General features: G+C 42.2%; 1 long non-coding RNA gene across 1 annotated transcript in view; it reads left to right on the top strand.

The window, feature by feature from the left end:
• The first annotated feature begins 484 nt into the window (after positions 1-484).
• The window catches only part of LOC116443519, a 73,106-nt gene continuing 58,386 nt past the window's right edge, over positions 485-15,204 (top strand). The window contains exons 1-2 of the long non-coding RNA XR_004239946.1: positions 485-596; positions 1,473-1,574. This is a non-coding gene — a long non-coding RNA (uncharacterized LOC116443519). The remainder of the gene's footprint in view (positions 597-1,472; positions 1,575-15,204) is intronic.

Below are 15,204 nucleotides of genomic sequence, written 5' to 3'. Positions count from 1 at the left end.
TGGAGATATTCAAGAACTGTCTGGATGCGTATGTGCTATATGTTTTAGGATGACCCTGCTTGAGAAGGGAGGTTGAACCAGGTCCCTTCCAACTTTACCTGTTCTGTGATTCTGTGACAATGTGATTCTGTGATTGTCTGCTCAGAGAGTACTGTCATTTGCATAGTTCGATAATGCCTGCAGCCTCTGTCAGCACCCCTTCCTTTCCATTATTTCTTGCTATGTTACTTTGTTCCTGCAACGCTGCTCCATACTGAAATCTCCCTAATCCATTTCAGGCGGGCAATGGGTCCCGACACCCCCTCGCATTGCTTGGTTGTGCTAGTTCCTGAGGATTACAAATGAGGGCCATCTGTAGTCCCTACTATTTGTGGAGATGAAAAGGAGCTTAACTTAATGTATTTTGGCAGAGTAATAGGGAAACATCAATCACAGGGTGACATGTTAGTTCATATGCACCAATAGGCTCATGTTTGTAGCTCGACACATTAAGTGGGTCTGTTTCTTTAAAGATGAGTCCATCACTTGCAGACAGACGTTTGGAGCTCTAGCATACAGGACACTTTTAAGAGATACTTGATAAAGAGCTTGAAAATGTGAGTAGTGACATGAAGCTAAACTCTGTCTCATTTTCTTCAGTTTCCCTATTAGTATGAGCCTCATAAAGTTGAAATTGGGGTCACTTGGACAGCTATTTTAGCTAAAACAGATGGAGTTGTGGTGGCTGCTTCTAAAGAAGCAACTTTTACCATAAGTTACCACACACTATCTCTGGGATAAATATATTTTCCTGTACTACATCATTTGGGACTGTGTAGTAATTACTGGACCAATGCTCATTGTTTAATAGCAGCCATGCTAGTAATTTCCTTTAAAAAAAATCTATTCTGAGATAGTTCACAGCCGTGAAGAAAAAAAAGTGTTTTCCCTGCAAATGCCAAAATCAAAGTTTCTTAATTTATTACAGGAGAAAAATTGAGAATCCTCTGAATTACTGTTTTCCCCATGTAACAAAATATTCTGCATGAAGAGGGATTATTAGACCCCCTGAACTTCCCTTGCAAGTAGAGCACAGCTGTGCGAACAATTCACAATGTATTATTTATTGGATGAAGTTCAGTACTTTTTTGACTTGTGGACTCTTAAGGAGCAGTTCAGGACTTTCTTGTTATTGATTCTTACGCAAAAATTTCACTAATTTCTTCAGGAATTCCATCTTCAAATGATTACTGAAAAATGTATTCCCATTACTTGAATTCCAAATTCATTTTGCATCAGGTCAGCAGCATAACTCAGGTGAGGTGATTACTGTCCTTTGAATTGGCAACACATAAAATTACAGATTAATTCCCATTTTCTGCTATTGGATATGCAATTTCTAAAGAAAAAAGTACTCAACATATCAGTAGGAACTGATTAGTTGAGGAGCAGAGTTGCTACTTGTTATCACTACTTTTATGCATGTTTATTAGCCTACAGAGCAACCAGGCCTGGGGCCCCCATCCAGCAGATGCAGAAAGGAGGTGGAGGAAGCCCATTTCCCAGAGAGCTTACGGCTGCAACCAGGACCACAGGTGAGGAGGTGAGGAAGGAATGATAGCAGGAAACATCATGTTAAGCTATTATGATTTTGAAAGGTGGTAACATAAGAGGAGGATAAGTTACAAAGGGAGAAAAATAGAAAAAAGAAAGGGTGTATCACAGGCAGCGGCTTAGGGTAAGAGGACCAGATGTGGAGTGAAGCTAAGGTAAAGAGGTCACGATGAAAAGGAATGGATGATTTCTCTTCCCAGCTAAGCATCAGCCTTTAGTTGCCAAAACCAAGCATGCAATAGGAGCTGCCTCTTTAAAAGCCGTTTTCATCTGGAGATCTGGAAAGGGAAAACCCATCAGCTCCCAGTGCTGCCAGGCAGGTGCTGCAGGAAGTACCCCACAGCTTTGCTAATGCATCTCAGCTACGGTTCAAAAAGCCTCAGCCTCCATTACTCTTGCAGTTCCTTGAGAAAGCATGCTATTTCTACTGAATAGTGCCAAGTCTTGCAATGAGAAAAAGATGTAGATTATCCCAGAGAGTTCAAGCTCACTTGGCAGAAAAGAAAGGAGCCACATTTGTGATTGAAACTCAGTCAGCTTTTGATCACCTGGGAACAGCGCATCCAGATTGGAGATTAGCTGTGCCCTGATGACATATTCCCAGCCATCTCCCCACCCCTTTCCCCCTTGATGTTCATTCCTCATCATAACTTCATTTTTCAAAGGTAAATATACTAAATATGTTCTTACATTCCAATTTACATATGTTCTGTGTTAGTCTATGGAGAATATCATCAAGAGTTGACTGGACATGGAAAAAATACAGATTACTTCAGTGGACGGTACAGTGACATTTTCCTTGGTGCATATGGAGGTGAAGGCTAGAAATAAACCACAACCGATTTTGATTAGCTGGCTGAAAAGCAGCGTGAACACTTATTAGCCTTCCACATGCCCAAATGTCAGCTAAGAAATCACTTCTCACTGAGGCAGACTCACAACACCGTGGCTTCTGGGCCCACCACAGGAGGAGGATGGGATGCACTTACAGTTCATTTCTTTGTGGTTTTCTTCCATAAGTCCTTTTGCAATGGTCATGTAGTACAAAGCAGGCAACTGCTAACCTGCATCTGGTAAACCCCAGGGAGGTGATGCTGATGGTCTTTGAAGCTACCACAGGCAAATAACCACGGCAAGGAACCTCACCAGCTGAGTGACAATGGTAGCAGTAATCACGTTGCTCTCACCAGGATGCTGAGTCAGGACAAGGGGCACAGCAGGAATCAAAAAGACAAAATCAGCATCTGCACTCATGTGGAGGTCTAAGGGTGAGTGGTGTGGGGTGGTCTGCTGAGGATCAGCCTAGCAGTCAGCATAGGAAAGCTAGCCAAAAAAAAAGAACCTTTGAATAGGAATTGAGACAGAAGGTACATCTTTAACTGAAGGCCTGTTTTCAAGGCAAACTCAAACTGTGTAAAATCTGCTGAATCACAGTATTTTTAGTGGAACTGCATAAGGCATCAGATATAGCAAGAATATACATCAGATGTAGCAAGAATACATTTTCAGGTGCAGTTATGTCAGGTCAATTAGAAATCTATCAAAAATGTCAAACCTGATAATATGAAGAAGCTGCTGTAAGTCTTAGTAACATAGGTAAATGATAAAATTGTAGCAGTAGAATGTGTCTTTTAATGGTTCATCAAAACACCAGCATTCCTGGCTTTTTAAAAATAATGTTTTATTGGTTTTGAAGAAGGTCTGGAAACACTCTCTGAGTTGGGCTGAGATTTAATAATGGAGTTACTGCTGCCTGCTTGGGCTGTCATGGGACTGAAATGTCAGGGATTAAGTGTGCCTGCTCTTTCTGCTCCTCTGTTGGGTTCTACACAGCACTGGACAGCCTTGGAGACAGTGTGTCCACTGTGGTGAAAAGCTGCTGGTTACAAAAGAAGAAGGTCATCTGACTGCTGCATAAAACCATGCACAATATACTTCCCAATTAGTTTATAAATATATATTTTTAAAGTGTCCCTGTTTTGTCCTTTCACCAGTCTTGCAAGGCTATCCTTCATTAGCATTGCAGGAATTAATTATAAGATTAATATGATTTGGCTTTCTGAGTAATGCTATGAAACTCACTTTCTGCTGGCAGCTTCCTCCAGCTCATCCTTGTGTGCTCAGCTCTCCAGCCAGGGCTGGGAAGGGTACCATGCTTTAACCCATGGGCTGGCAGTTGAGGCTCCCATGCCACTGCTTTCCCTCTTCTCTGACTGTAAGAGCAACTTTTCAGTGTTGGGCTGACACCCTCACCATTTTGCCAGATCCTGTACTAGCCCCGGGAGCTGTTTCGTAAAGTAGGATTGTCTGCTGCCTTTTACAGACCATTAGTTCTCATCAGTTCTGAAAAAAAAAAACCCCAGACAATGGAGTAAGATTTACAGAAGCTGGGGTGTCTGCTGTATTTTGTTCCAGAACAAGTCTAAGCAACACAACCGAATGACCATGCTTATGCTCCTGTCTCAAATATTAGTTTTAATCCCTTCTGCTGTGTTTCAAAGTGACACAATTTACCTGAGATATGCCACAAGCTAAGGTCAGTTACCTGCAGTTCAGCAGATCTGTCTGAGTCACTTTCCTCCTGAAATCAAAACTCTAAAAGACTTCCAGCTTAGTGGAACAAATCCATCCAAAATATTTTTTAGACAAGCTGTCATGAGTGAGATAAGACTTTGTAAAGCAGACATCAGAAATGAGAAAGGAAGGAGAATGGCAAAAAGAGAGGAGACCTTCCAGGAAACAAAAAGATATATTTAAGTCAAAGGGAAATTTTAGCACAAGGACAAAGGGATGGGTCATGAAATCTGGAAACAGGAAGAAAGAAAATAAGAATGGCAGAGAGATGAGGTTCTGAATACTTTTAGTGTAGGAGTAACAAAAGCAAACAACCTATCTTTTTTTGGGTTTTGGTTTTTGTTTATTTGTTTGTTTTTATGGGGGAGTTGTTTTTTTTAAAGAGGGAAAAGGTTTTAAGAGAGAGTTTATGAAACTCCCTTTCCAGAACTCTGATGCTTTAAGAATGGTGCTTAGTGGCAAGAAGGAAATAAGTGGACTCAGAAGTAGGAAATGGATATTGTTCTTTTGAGCGTAAAGAAACAGCTTTGAGGGCTACCCAGTGTTAAAAGAACAATTAATGTTAACGACTGATTCTGCTATCTTTTAAAATGTATATTCCTTACCTGTGAGAGATTCTGCAGCCTCTAGAATCTCCTTTCCTTCTGAGCAGTAAATTATGTGTTCCCAGAACAGTCTGTGTTAACAATCTGTGTTAACAATCTGTGTTTGAAATGAGAAGGATCCAGCAGTCACCTTCACTCTCTATGGAAACCTACTGACACAGGGGTTTCTTATTTCTAATCTTAGATCAATACAGTATCACTTGCAGAGATGAGAATCCAAGAAATGCATGGTGCATACAATCCAATTTTGTACCAAAATGTAAAGTTTCATGGGATGTGCTTATTGCTGTAACTTTGAGTGAATCTCGTATACTTTGAAGAGGCAGAACCTCCTTATTTTCTTTGATGCTTTTTATTTCCCTTTTCTTACCAATGACAGTGGTGAAAACTTCTTTTTTTTCTCAAATGCAATTACATGTTGGGCATTTTGCTACTTCATGAGACCAGGGGCAATGGCCAGGTACAAAGCCATCCTGTATGATCATGCCTTTGTCCCCTTCCTCGAGGCAGCTCTGCTCTTGTCTGTCCTCTGTCTCTGTCCCTAGAGGACAGTGGGAATGAAGCTTGCATCTGAAGAAAGGGGTGATTTATGGAAAGGTTACAATGAAACCCACCCACAAAAAAGGCCAAACCCAGGCGTGACAGCAGTGGGGTATGGCAAGTGCCCTGTGCCAGGCTCCCAGGCTGCCCTGTCCTGAGGCACTGCAGGTGAGGCTGGGTTACAGCCTCCCACCTCACTGTGGTCTGCCTGCCCGTCATGGCTTGTCCCAAGTGCAGTGAGAGGTTACTGGATATGGCCAGCAAATATCCACCAAGAGCAAGAGATAGGCTATGGCACTGCAAGGCAAATAATTGGCTTCAACACAGATGCAGTTGCACTCAGCAATGTGCGCAGAGAGGTTCATGCCATCATGAAGCCAGGTCATGCACTACATCATTTGTGTGTACAGGAAGACATGCAGACTGATGGACTAATCTCTCACATCCCCTTCCCAATTTACTCATGCTTGAAGTGAAGGAGACCTCAGGGGGAAGCCTGAAAGTCCCTTAAGTACATGCACCAAAGTCTTCAACACGAACCATGTCACGTTTCAGCAGATGTTCCGCAGTGAGGTCCATGAGGAAGTGCTGTAGGGTTGTATGGGTCCCAGTTGCTGCTTGCCTGTAGGAGGAACTGGACATGAGTTTGATCCATGCAAATCTTAGGCTTCATCAGAACTACTTGTTATTATCTGGTTTCCAGCTTTCAAAATATACCATCTGATTACACAAAGTTGTCATCTGTAGTGTTGTGTTTCTTTATTCTCATCCTTGTCTTCTTAGTATGCATTCCCTTTCTTAACAGCAAAAATGGTGCTTAAGAATCCAGGGGAATAAGTGTCTCTAGATGGGAGGCTATTGAAATTACTTGAAATTTATTTCTCATCCTTTTTTCTTAAGGAAAAAAAGGAGACAGCTTCCCCAAACACTGGGAAAAATCAGACTTGTCAGTTTAACTTCACTGAAGGGAAAAGACTCTGAAACTCCTTTAAGGAATCAAATAGGGAACACTTGGAAAAGCAGAGCTTGATTAAAGACAGCTAACATCAATTCAGAGAAAGGAGATCATGCCTAACTAATTTGTTGGAATTCTTTGAGGAAATTACTGCCCTGGTAAGGAAGCGGAAAGGATATTATAGACTCCGTTTTTCAGAAAGCAGTTGACAACATTCTCCACTGTTGGTTAAAATGTCTAAGGTCTGAAGTCATGGAATAGAAGGACAATGAGCATATTGGACTGAAAACTGGCAAAAGAGAAGGAAAGAAAGGGTAACTATGAATGGGAGCCTTTCATTTTAAAGAGGGGGTTGTAAGAAGGATCAGAGAAGAAACCACATTTGGAGTTTGAAAACAAGACTTCCTAAGGTTAATGAAGACACTCCTGAAGCTTGGGAAATACAATTAATAATGAGGAACCATGCAGACAGACTGAGAAAGGAATGGTTTGTTTTACCACAGTATCTTGGAGAGCAGGTAGAAAGACTTTCCTGACTGCTCTGCTAAAACAAATCTCACAAATCTTGAGTGGGAATATTTGTTAAATTCCACAGATGCAGGAAAAAACACAGAATTTCACACTGCAGATACTAAAGAGGACCCACCTTTCCCTTCTTCATGTTAAATATTGCTCTCATACACTTAAGTCTTGTGTTTTTAAGAATGATCTTACCATGTGCAATTGCATGCAAATATTATTTTTTAGGGTCTTCTTCTAAGGCAAAGATTTCACTTCAGGTTTGTCTTATCTCATTAAATAGTGTAGGAAAAATGGTTCTGCTTTTGAGTCTTTCATCTGGGAAAAAAACAACCGCTGCTACTTCATACTAAGGGCTTCTAAGTTAAGGGCAGGAGCACTTCCCTCTCCTGATTACACTGTGCTTGGACAGGAAGCAATAGCTGAAGTGTGATTACAAAACTGCTTCTGATGGCTTTAATGTACATAGGAGAATGTACTTACTTCTATCAGTGAAAGCTTTAAGTTAGGAAGTTTTTGTCATACACAGGGAATTTATTTCATTAATAGAACCTTACAAGCCTCAATTTTTCTACAGAAATTGATGTAGTGTGTGCTCTTGGAACCAGCATTATTTTTTTCTCTTTCCTCTTTCCACTTCACAGTACAAAAGGCACTAGTGAATTTTGCTTTGTTTGGTTCCACTTCACAGTACAAAAGGCGCTAGTGAATTTTGCTTTGTTTGGTTCCACTTCACAGTACAAAAGGCACTAGTGAATTTTGCTTTGTTTGGTTTGGTTTTTTACATACTTAAATGACCAGAAGGAAACAGGATATGCAGCAGTGGAACTACACCAGGAAAATACATAAATTCATCAGCATGTCTTACTGTTTGTCTTCTTGGGCAGATCTTCTTCCTCTTGTGTGGGGATATTTATATACCTGTAGGATGGAATTTGTCACTGAAAGAAGTATTTCCCTGCTCTTCCCCTCCCTCCCTGGCTCCATTTCTCACTTGTTTGAAGCACTGAAAACCCCTGACTCCCAGTTCTCACTCTAGTGGCTGGGTGACAATTTTTAGTACATTTGTATCTTTTGTGTTTACTTATTTTCAGGAATAGTCCTTTCCTTCTTCCCTCTGATTTGAAGCATAATTAACTTCCACAAGCTTCAAGATGACCCATCTGTCTTGCACACGAAAACAATTTTCATTGTCACTCAGATCAGAAATAGCAGAAGTCAGAAATGTGACTCTTTTTGACACCAAAATACAAATTTTTTTTGCAATACAGTGGATCTCTGTGTTGGTTCCCTTATAAGCCAAAGAAAATACCACATGTAGGAAATAAATTGCTACATCCACTTCAGTAGTATCAGAAAGTAGAAATAGAACACACTTATTTTATTTTAACTCTGGACCTATTGCTGATAGTACAAAAGCCGGACTAGAGAAATTCTGACAATTAAGCCAGTAATCTTTGGAACACCATCAGGCTTCAGCCTTTCCTTTTACATTAATTTTCTTCTGATGCTTTTTTGGCAGCCTTTGTAGTATTTTCCCCTAATATGATACTGCAACTCCAAGCATCTTCTGGGGAGGGGGAAACCTTTTCAACGACAATTCTAATCTGCTCTAAGCAGATCTCCCTAAGTTATTTCTTACTAATTTCTGCTTTGTCAAAAGGTCTCTTCTCCATGCCCTTGGGCTGATTACTAATACACATGATAACAAATGTATAATCCTACTCTAATTATTTTTTATTTTCAGGCAAGGGAAGGGGGGAGAACTGTGTATTTTTGAATGTTAACTGTTGTCCCTCCTCTTATCTGGTTAATTGGACTGTGGCAATGTCTGACTGGATATCCTGCCCAGAGGTGATTTAAAAATGGTAAATGTCAAGAATATTTTTTTTACTTAATGCTGGAATGTCAACCTTCTCATATAAATTACAATAAATTGCTCTTGTCTCAGTGACATAGGTATTTTTTTAGCACGTATTCTTGGATAAATACCTAAACAGAGGTAAGAAGTAGGACTATGTGATTTCACAACAACAAAGAAAATAATCTTCTGCCAGCCTTATCACTCTGGCCCGGTAAAAGCCCACTGGTAGCTGGCCAGTTTTAAAGATGTCACCATCATGCTTACTTCTTGCACTTAGCTCTGAAGAGCTCTGCCTGGCATCTTTTCAAAACAAGTCTTGGAAAGTGCACAGAGAAGTGCTTTCTTTCTGGAGCCCTCTAAGTCCTCCTAACTACACAGCTGCCAATTGCAGCTACAGGGCTCTTGTGCGTTTTTTATGCTTTTTCTCCCTCATTTTCAGTGTTGTTTGTCCTAGCCTAGAAGGGCTCACCTCTGTCCATCCCAGCCTCAGCTGTGAGATGTGGCACAGGGAAGAAGCAGTTTTGGAACAGGGGCTGGCATGGGATGAGCAGTTGTTCCCACAGCTCAGGGTGCTCTGAAAGGGTTAGTCCCTATGGTGTTGACAACCTGTAAAAGTCAAACTCCTTGAGCTGAGCAAACTAATAAGCAGTGAACAGTGCAAGACAAAATAAGAAAAAAGGAGTAGTGATTAAAGAGGTGGCAAGGCCACTTTTGTAATGAGGGTGTCATGAGGCAGGAAAGATTTTTCGTTGTGGGAGAGGCCATTTCTTGGCTCTCTGCAGGTCAGATAGCAAAAGGATTATCTATTCTTTCAGGGCAGTGGCCTTGGTTCCTGTATGATGAAGACCCAAGGGCAGTGGGTAAGAGCAAGTACTTTCATGGGCCTTTAGGGGTGGCTACTGCTTGACCTCAGAAACACTTCAGCTCTGCTGACCCAGGCGTAGGGCAGGATCCAGGGCTCTCCAGGTATGACAGCAGACAGACAACTGACATTGAAACAATCATTGTGGCAGGAGTTTAAGACACAGACTTGATTTCTCCTGTCAGAGGTCATCGCTAAATGATTTGGTTTAATTTCATTGCACCAAGAAGTATTTTGTACAATATTCTGGTATCTTTCATGACACTAAAGTTAAGTTTGTTTGTTACTGTCAGGGTACCTCTTCTTCAGCAAAGGAAGTCCATATCTCTTGTTTCAGGTTTGTCTGGTTTCTCTGTTTTTTATCAAATTCAACAAGGAGAAAAATGTTGCAGTGACTTAAAGGAGATCACACAGGTAGATTTTGCTGCGAGTGGAGAAGGTAACTGCATTGTGCTTGGTCAAGCAGGACAGTTCTTGGTGCTGCCAGAGTTCCTCGTTATCCCATCTCTTGTGGATGTGGTTCATTTATTATTTTGCCCGTATTCAATAAACTTCTGTTAATACTGTCCAAATAAATTCAGAGAGCTTTGAATGCAACATAATATTAGATAGAGACAGAGCATTCCCTTTTTCATCAGGGAATCTGAGAGCTCTTTTTTATGATTTCAGAGAATTAAAGCATCACAGTATTTACAAATCATACCTGGAGGAATTATTTCCCTTAAGCTGAATGAGCAGAAAGATGGATGTCCCTTCCTCATGCTAGGGTTGGGATAATGGACCCAGTGACTTGGCAGCTGGGGCTCCAATAAGAGTCTCCTTGTTCTCGTGTCCACTGGCTCTCTGGTGGCGACTGGCCCTGGGCAGCAGCCACCCTCTGATGTGCCCTGAGAGATGCAGAGTGTACTTGAGAGCACCAGTCAAAGCCTGGAAAAGGGATCTGGAAAGAAATAGGCAACACTAACAAAATGGTAGGAACTGCTGTATTTTGTGAGTTGTTTTAAAGAAAGAATCCATTTTAATCCTACTGGCCTCTTGCCTGCTTGCTTCATTCAAAATAAAACACACTCTCCAGAAAATTATTTTACATAGCCCAGCCAAGTTTCTGGTAAAGACTCCAGACACCCATAATTCATGACCAAGGAAGGGTGTGGATATTTTGTGGGAACCAGATCCTCTGTGAACAAGATAATTTTAATTTGCTGATTATGTTGTGTAAACAGTATGCTTCTAGGATTCAGAGGAACAGAACTGTGCATCTAGCAAAGTCAAACTGTTGATTTATATGCTGGAAGCAAAATAATTAACCTGAATCCTCTGAGTTAACAACAAATATTAAAAGGAGGAATATGTTGTCTTTCAAAGGTTACTTCACCAAGTTTTAACTTCTGCTACATATCTTTAAGCTGTTGAACAATCCAGATGCTGTTCAGTTTGCAAAATACTTGCACTTTTCATTATTGTGGATGCTATGGCAAGGTCTGAGTATTTGAAACCATTCGGAATATTTATAGCTGAGAAATGACAGTAAATAAGTTGAAATGTCTGACCAATTTATGCTTGACAGAATGGTATTGTGAAAAGGACACAGTGGATATTCACTGGTTTTCCTCATGCTCATGAGTTTTGATTCCATATGCTAAAACCTATACCAAAGATACATAAGTGATACATAAAATTCCTATCATCTGTAGAATATGATAGATCTTTTTATTGTATGTTACTGGTTCTCAAGAGCATAACTAATTGCCAAGCTTATTTGCCAAGTGTGCTGCATTTGTACCTTCAAAGTTCTATGTGTTAGATCCACAAAAGCACTTGAATATGATTTTTTTGCCCCAACTCTGCTAGGCGTTTAAATCTCAAAACATCCTTCCCAAAGCTTATTTCCCAGCTCTCACCTGAACATACAGATGTCAGGATCTGTGACCACTGAAACTCTGCCCTTCATGTCTCTTCTGCTGTTCTCAGAGGATGCCTTCAACATGCATAACCAAAGATCCTTCTCCACAGAGCTGCTTCCCAGCAGGTCAGCCCCGAGCCTGTGCTGGTGCAGGGGTTTATTCATTCCCAGGTGTAGGACCTGCATTTGCCTTTGCTGAATTCCAGATGGTTCTTCTCTGCCCATCTCTCCTACCTGTCAGGATCCTTCTGGAGGGCTCACAGCACTCTGGGGTATTGGCCAGCCCTCCCAGCTCTGTGTTGTCAGTGAACTTGCTGCTGAGAAGGCCTTTAATGTCATTAATGAGTAAGTTAAACAGTACTGGGCCTGTATTGAACCTTGCAGGACACCACTCGTGACAAGTCCCCAGCCAGACCCTGTGCCACTGATTGTGACCATCTGGGATCTGCTGTTCAGCCAGTTCTCAATCCACCTCACTGCCCACTCATCCAGTCCACAATTCCTGAGTTTGCCTATAAGGATATTTTGAGAGACACTGTCAAAAGCCTTGCTGAAGTTGAGGTGGACAATACTCACTGTTGTCTCCTCATGCATTCAGGTAAATAATTATTTCGTCACAGAAAGCCATCAGGTAGGCCAAGCATGATTTACTTTCAGTGAATCCATGCTGACTACTCCTGATCACTTTCTTGTCATCCCTGTGGATACACATGGCTTCCAGAATGAAGCACTATATAACCTTTCTATAACCTTACCAGGGATTGAGGTGAGGCTGGCTGGCTGGCAGTTCCCTGAGTCTTCCTTCTGGCCCCTTCTGAAGACCAGGGTGACATTTTCTTTCTTCCAATCCTCAGGCACCTCTCCTGATCTCCATGACATTCCAAAGATGTTGTGAGTGGTCTCACTATGGTGTTCACCAGCTCTCGCAGCATTCATGGATATATCCTGTCAGGACCTGTGGATGTTGAGTTTGCCTGGGTGTTCTCTAACCCAATCCACCTTGACCAAGGGCAAGTTATCACCTTATGCCAGTTTAAGAAGACTGTGAACCTTTGTCCTTAGACCTCAACACTTTATTTTCTAGACACTGTATCCAGAGGGAGGCCACCCCACCTTATGGAAATGTATGAAATGGAGTAATAGACTTGATTCATTCCTGAGCCCTTATAGAGACTAACCACGACAGAAGGCAAAAATTATTTGGGTGCCACCTGGTTTATTGTGAATAACCCGTGTGTAGCTTACTGTGGTGGAAAGACACCATGACAGGCTGCCAGTTTTGTTGGACCTCTATGCTTTTAGCTTCCCTAGTAACCGTCTGTCCTTGGGGATACTGGGAAGATTTCAGCAGCACTCCTTGAGTGCTATCTTAAGAATCCTAAGGATAGCAGGAAGAGTGAGGCCATGGGATATGACAGCTGAGCTTCAGAGGGTAGCGTCGAACTGGGATCTCACCATGCAGTCGCTCCCTTGGCCAATGCAGGGCATGTGGCAAGGTGCACTTATGCCCACAAGGACCCTGATTCCTACAACAAGAAATTTATACTTTTCCCAAGGTGTGGAGGCTTCCCTTCCTCGTTCATGGTAGGACAAGCAGTAAAAGCTACCTGAACAAGAAGAACTAGAGTGTTCAGAAAAACACATTTACAATGGGACCTTCCCAAGGTCAGTATTTTTAGAGCTGAATATGCAGAAAAAGAATGAAACAAGGACATATACAGCCATGTATGAAAGGTGTATTTTTTATGCAACAGGCCTAAGTAACTCTGTGGCTGGGACTTAAGGAGATTAAAACCACATGAGAAGGCTAACATACTTCTGTAAGAGTCAACAGCCATTTATTCAAACAGAACAAGAAAATCAGCTGCAGCTCTCTCCAGTCTGAAGCCATTGCATTCACCAGAAAACTCCTGGGTGAGGGAGATAAATTGAAACAGAAAAGAGAGCAAGGGAAAAAATCCTATACCTTACACAGACATGCATATTGAGCAGAAGTAGAAGGGGAGATTTAAATCATGCTTGATGTCTGTGGTGCTTTATTACACACTGGCTAATGGGAAAATGAAATAAATAAGGTGCCCGATTCATTGGCCCAGCTGCAAGGAAAGGACTTCCCCACACCTGAGGGAACAGGAAATTCATTTTTAAGACTGCATTGGGGATCATTCAGCTAGTTTTAACCCCAGTCCTTTGGGTATTTAAACTGCTCCTAGACTGGGCATTAAAGCTTATATGGAAAAGACAAATCTCAAATTTTCAGGCCGCAGACAAGAAGTGTCTGAATTTTCACAAGATAGGGATATATGCTGTATCTGGAAATATGCTGGCACCAAGGCAAAATACACTTGCACAAATGGGAGAATTGTATGGAGTGATCTATTTTGCATTCAGAAGTGTGAAATTTCCAGTTTGCCTTAATATGGGTATGCTCGATAAGCGTATTGCAGAGGTTTGGACAAAGAGCTGTGCACAACACCAGTGCACAGGCTCAGCAGTAGGAAGCTGGCTCTCAACCCTTGTGGCTTGGCCTGACCTAGAGCAGACTTGACCCTCATGAAACTCAGGATGTTGTTGTTATCTATTGTCAGAGGTCTCCCACTAGCAATTGGTAATCTGTGCTCTACATGGGGGCAGGTGTTGAGGCCGAGGGTAGAAGCTTGGCCAGATTTACATACAGAAAGGAGCCAGGATGCCTGGATCTGACTGCTTGCTTCAAAAATTTGCTTCAGTCTCGGTTTCTCCAGCTCTCACTTTCATAGCACAAATCCCCAAAGTCCCTGCTCCATATTTATTCCTTCCTTGGCAAAACCATGATCAAATTAGTGGAAGTTTTGACTAAGGAGAAGTCAAATTTATACCCTGGTCCTTGGCCACCTGAGGATATATATGTGCTAGTGTGAAGAAGGGGAGGGGGGAAAGGGGACAAAAGGATCATTCATGGTTACTCCCAGCCTTGGACCCACACTCCTACAAGGAGACCAATCCTGCCAGCAGCCTCCATGTCATTGTGAGCCCAGACACACAGACTGTCCCTGAAGCCAGCAGCCTGGGTGGTTTGGCCAAGATGATGGATACTGACCTGGTGTCGAGGTCTATCTGTCTGAAACCAATCCTCTCCATCACAATACAAACAGGGTGGCTCTCGAGGCAGCCACCTTCCCAAAGCTGCCTGCTGATGTTCCCCTGCCTCACGGCACTGTGTACATGTCACAGCCTTCAAAGAATGAGGCTGTCACAGGGTGGCCTGTATCACCCCATGGCTACTGGGAATGGATGGTCCAGCCTCACAGGCCAGCCCCAAGCCTCACAGTGCCTGCCAGCCATCTCTCACACCCAAAGCTAACTCTGTCAGCACCTACCATCTGGGTGTAATACAAGCTTTAAAACCCCACAGCAGGTCCTGTGGCACAGTGGGCATGTCCCCTGTCAACTGAAGTTGAAAAAGAAACAAAGGAAATGTCTCCTGTCTAAGTCACATTTCCTCAGGACAAGCATGGCCATTGAGGCAAAGAGGAGTCGTTTATAAGTGGAAACTCTGCATGCAGCTGAAATCTGTGGTTTTTAAGCCTGGAGCCAAGGGTTTCTAAGAAGTATGTTAAAAGTGATGAAGCAAAGCATGTTCATACGCAATGCACAGCCATCTACAGATGTGCCATTTCTAAAGGGGCTTGCACATCTGCTGGAAAACATTTGTGAATGAATCCACAGATTGCAATGAGCTAAATGAACTCCCAGCCTTTGTTAGCGTGAGGCTGGGCTGCTCAGGGCTGAGTATAAGAAGTGCTTTGT

This window comes from Corvus moneduloides, chromosome 4 (genome assembly GCF_009650955.1).
Source record: "Corvus moneduloides isolate bCorMon1 chromosome 4, bCorMon1.pri, whole genome shotgun sequence".
In the NCBI taxonomy this organism is placed as follows: domain Eukaryota; kingdom Metazoa; phylum Chordata; class Aves; order Passeriformes; family Corvidae; genus Corvus; species Corvus moneduloides.
This window is presented reverse-complemented; position numbering and strand designations above follow the sequence as displayed.